This window comes from Petaurus breviceps, unplaced genomic scaffold, assembly GCF_028583685.1.
Source record: "Petaurus breviceps papuanus isolate PSGF00001 unplaced genomic scaffold, PetGlider_PUasm1.0 175, whole genome shotgun sequence".
In the NCBI taxonomy this organism is placed as follows: domain Eukaryota; kingdom Metazoa; phylum Chordata; class Mammalia; order Diprotodontia; family Petauridae; genus Petaurus; species Petaurus breviceps.
In genome coordinates this window covers 52434308-52439566 of record NW_027185764.1, presented here as the reverse complement: position 1 = coordinate 52439566, position 5259 = coordinate 52434308, and the positions used below count along the sequence as shown (strand labels likewise).

The following is a 5259-nucleotide window of genomic DNA, read 5'->3' as shown; positions in this document are numbered from 1 at the left end:
TGATGAGCTAGTTAAATAGCTAGCTAGACAGAAAACTTGTTCTTTAATTTTTTTTAGTTTGGTGGTAAAAGGGAAGAGAGAGGATGGTTAGATTTATTGAAGAAGATTTAGGTGTATTTGTAGGCAGTAGGAAAGAAATCACTAAATAGGGAGAGATTGAAGATTGGTGGGGGGGGGAGAATGATTGTGGGGACAACCTTCTGAAGACTATGGTAAGTTATGTGAACAAAGGTACATGTACAGTACGGCCTGGGTAAGGGAAAGGGTAACTTCATTAAAGATTGGAGTAAAGGAAGGAAAACTGGATAATTACATTAAGGGGTTTTGAGATACAGAGAAGATACTAAGAGCAAATGACTTCATTTTTGTTACTAAAGTATAAAACAAGGTGCTTAGTTGAGAGTTTCAAAGGAGGGGAAGGGAACATAGGTTTGAGGAGAATAGAGGTTTGAGTTGGTGTCTTTGTGGAATGGGATAGACAATCAACTGGAGGAGTAAAAGAATTGCCTTTCTATAATGAGGACCCAGCTGAGATTAGCTAATGAAAATTTATAGTCAGCAGAGCTCAAGCAAATGATATTAAGAAAGAATATTCCTAATGAAAATAGTAATGAAGTCAGAAGACAGTAGTTCTCCACTAGTTTCTATATTTCATGCTCAAAGACTGAGAAAAGAAAAAGGTTTGAATTACTTTAAGAAAATAGGGAATCACGCTCACTCCAGATCTCTTTCTGCAGCCATCTTGGATCTGTGTTCCTCTCACAAAATGCCCGGCGAAGCGACAGAAACCATCCCCGCCACAGAGCAAGAGTTGCCACAGCCCCAGGCTTGAGACAGGGTCTGGAACAGAAACTGACAGTGATGAATCAGTACCAGAGCTTGAGGCACAGGATTCTACACAGGCAACCACGCAACAAGCCCAGCTGGCAGCAGCCACTGAGATCGATGAGGAACCAGTCAGCAAAGCAAAACAGAGTCGAAGTGAAAAGAAAGCACGAAAGGCTATGTCCAAACTGGGACTTAGGCAAGTGACAGGGGTTACTCGAGTCACCATCCGGAAATCCAGGAATATCCTCTTTGTAATCACAAAGCCAGATGTCTACAAGAGCCCAGCTTCAGATACCTACATAGTCTTTGGGGAAGCCAAGATTGAGGATCTCTCTCAGCAGGCACAGCTAGCTGCTGCTGAAAAATTCAAAGTTCAGGGTGAAGCTGTTTCAAACATATAGGAAAACACACAAACTCCAACTGTACAAGAAGAAAGTGAAGAGGAAGAGGTCGATGAAACAGGTGTGGAAGTTAAAGACATAGAACTGGTCATGTCCCAAGCAAATGTATCCAGAGCAAAGGCTGTCCGAGCACTGAAGAACAACAGTAATGATATTGTAAATGCTATTATGGAATTAACGATGTAACAATCTGGAGACAAAGACATTTTTTCATTGTTTCAGAGAAGATTAAATGCAACCTGATTTGAAATTTGTACTGTTTCTATCAATAAAGTTGTGGCTTCTTGTTGGATGAAAAAAAAAAAAGAAAAGAAAATAGGGAATCCCAGGACAGGATTTAAAAAAGAAAGAAAGAAAATTCTTCTGAGACTCCTTTAGATGAGTTAGAATTTTTTTTTTCACTTTATATAGTTATTTTGTGTTTGGGTTATGATATCTTTATGTGCAAGAATAGTAGAAGATCAACATGTTGTTTCTAATTTTAAATGAGTTTTATTGAATTTACAGGCAAAATTCATTATTAAGATATTCAACTATAGATTCAAAGCTTGAAAAATAAAAGTACTAATTTTTATGACATGGCAGGGCACAAATGGGAAGGAAGGACCTATAGGTTGTGAGCAATGGTAAGTGCCAGATGGATGGACTTCAGCTTGATTAATTTCATGATATGGGTCATCTTCCTTATCAATAACAATTACCACTCTAATCAAACATGGACACACCCATTGCTAAGATGAACCTGCCTAATGTCATTGTTTCCACAAAAACATCAACTACAGTTGACAATTTATGAAAAATAGTTTCATAAACATGGAACTGAACAGATCATATTGAGAGCCACTCTGGTGGAGATCCAGGAACTGAAATCAGATCTCCATAACATTACCATAAGATTCTTGACTTTATAGTGTGGTGTGGTTAAAATAGTCTTGTGATGTTATTGTGAAATGATGTTGGTTGGGACAATGTCACCAGAAGTGTTCCTGTGTGCATTTCTCAATCCTTTCTCTTTTAACCCAATATAGTATTAAATTTCATATCTTTTTTGATTAAGGACCTGTTAATATTATAGTGATAGAAAAAAGGGTAAAATGTCAGTTACATTAATTTTTAACTGAATTCCATCTTCTGACTCATTTGCCTTCTGCATAGGAGGAGATTTGGGGGTGAGGAATGTCTCATGTAAGCTTCAGGAGATGTGAATACAGCATTTCTTTCAGACAGTGAGCCCTCATCACTCCAGCCCTGGTTGTCAATCACCAAATTAAAATACTGCAATACATACCACTGCAGACCTCACAAGGCAGTTAAGTGAGAGGCTAAATTTAGGAGATGAGACATTTCTGAATCAACCAGCTAACAGACCTAAATCGAGATCTAAAATGTCTTCATGATCATCTCCAAATCTGAAGACCTTTCTAACCCTCTCTGCCCATTCATTTCCACTCACATAAGAAATTGAACTTCCACAAAGAAATTGTGATTACTGTGGTCTTTTTTCTCATCTGCGTGCTGTGGAGTTTTAATCAGCATACCACTGATGTACTGAAAGGAGTGCTGTTCTGTGAAGGGGGGAAGGGAAGAAGCATGTATTAAGAGCCTACTAAGCTCCAGGAACTGTACTAGGCACTTTACAATAGTATCTCATATGATCCTCACAACCACCCTGAGAGGTGGACATTCTAATTCTGGAGTTAGAAGACCTAGGAAGAAAGGTTGGCTCAGCTGCTTAGTAGCTGTGTGACCCTGGTCAAGTCACTTCTGCTCTGTGGGTCTCCTTCAAAATGAGAGGTTGAACAAGATATCTTTAAGGTCCCTTACAGTTCTAAATTTATATTCTATGATTCATTTCAGAAAAGCTTAGACCTCATGAAAATTGTTTTGTCTCTCCTTGAATGGCTAAAAAAAGAAGGTTCTCATCATCAAAGTTCGTGGCATTGATAAAAGATTCAGCATCAGAAACAGAATGGGTTTGTCAGTGGAAAAGACACGAAAGAAGATGTATTACCACCTATTTTGCTGCTACACCCTGAAGTCCACTGGCCTTTCCATCTGACTTGCAGCTGAAACTTTCTAAATATGTTGTTTTTGTTCAGTCATTCAGTCATGTTTGACTCTTTGCGACTCCATGGACTATAGGATTCCAGGCCTTACCTGTGTTATCTCTCCTTAAATATGTTATATCTCTATTCTATTTGTATCCCCAGTGCCTTGCACAATGATTTTTCATTCATTAAGTCACTCATTCATTCCCCAGTCACCATTCTCTAATAAGCATTATATCTGATCAGAAGAGCGTAAGCGCCTTGAGGGCCAAGAATGCCTTACTTTTATATTTGCATGCTTAACACCTAACAAATACAGCAGATACTTAATACATACTTATTAACCAATGCATATATATTTGAAGGACACATAAATGACAAGAGATTATTGCTCTAAAAATTTCAGGTACCATGTTCTTGATTGGGATCAGCCAAGCTGTTCAGTTTCTTCATAACTGTTACAACAGAGGATTGATGTAATGTCCAAAGACTAATCGGTGGCTGCAAATATTATATGTGTATCATATAAAGTGAAATAAAAAGAAAACAAACCTTGAAGTAGTGTAGATCTTGGGGAATTGATGTATAACTTATTTCATGCTAGAAGTAGCAAGTCAGGTTTTGGATTTTGTTGAGGTCTGTGCTCTGAACCTTTCCCAGGTAGGACCCCTATTGTCTTGGGATTGCAATCAACACTGCTTCTCAGGACTCTTGGGACCCCATATCTTATTTTATCACCTGTTCCTTTTGCGATTTGATCAATTTATGGGGGGTGGGATGAGAATCCATTGATCAGTGGTATTCTGACCAGCCCCACCCCCTTTGATTTGAAATATCTAGTTAATAATATCCAATAGGCAGTTGGTGAAACAGGACCTGAGCTCAAGAAAGAGATTGAAGGTGTATATATAGACTTGGAAGTCATCTGTATAGAAATTAAACCCACCAGAACCAATGATGTCACCAAGTGAGAGACTATAGAAAAAAAAGAGAAAGAGGAAAGAGCTCAGGACAGAGCCTAACACACAGTCATGATATGGATGATGAATGAGCTCTCAATCTGGTCTGTTCAATTCCATGCTTATGAAACTATTTTCCATAGTAAGGCATAAAGAAAACAAAACTCCTTTGACATTCTTAGATTAAGATAAATATAGCAGTGTTGTTCTGATAACAATAATAGCTTTAGCAGGACCAAAATATTATCAAAAGGTCTTATAATAGTAACAGCTAGCATGTATATAACTCTTGCTATGAGTCAGGCACTATGCTAACCGCTCTACAAATCTCATTTGATCTGGGAGATACAGGGTATTGTGTTCTCCATTTTACAGTTGAGGAGACAGAGGTAAACAGAGGTTAGTTGATATGTATGCCCAATGTCACACAGCTAGTAAGTTCTAGATATATGAATCTAGGTTTTCTTGATTCTAGACCTGGTGCTCAGGCTTGGTACCACTCGATCTTGGTACCACCTAGCTGCCTGATTGTATATGTTTTTGGTTTTGTTTTCCATCAGCTCTACTACTCTTATTGCCTTACTGATACTGCAAAGTCCCTGAAGACAAGGACGATGTCTTATGCATCTTTTGTATACCCCACATGTTTGAATGATAATCCAACCAAAGTTAAGAAATCTAGATGGAGAATGCCAATGTATTGGGTGGAGAACTTATGGGAAAATAAGGGCAAGAATCAAAGGAGAAGGAAGTAAGGATGGTGGCAGTCTGGAATGTTGCAGGGAGTGCCCACACCAAAAAAACCAGAGACACATCAAAGTATTGAACATTCACCCATGGTGCCTAATACATGCTAAGTCAGAGAAGGTATTAAGTAATTTCTGTGTGCCAGGCACTGTACTAAATAAAGGGAATATAAAGAAAGGCAAACATACAGTCTCTGCTTTTCAAAGGAGCTCACATTCTAGAGGGGAGGAGACAGTATGAAAATAACTGCACGCATAGTTCCCAACTGGGCATTAC

General features: G+C 38.5%; 1 pseudogene; it reads left to right on the top strand.

Moving 5' to 3' along the window:
* The first annotated feature begins 701 nt into the window (after positions 1–701).
* Positions 702–1545, top strand: LOC138159130 (nascent polypeptide-associated complex subunit alpha pseudogene; annotated as a pseudogene).
* The last annotated feature ends 3714 nt before the right edge of the window (positions 1546–5259 follow it).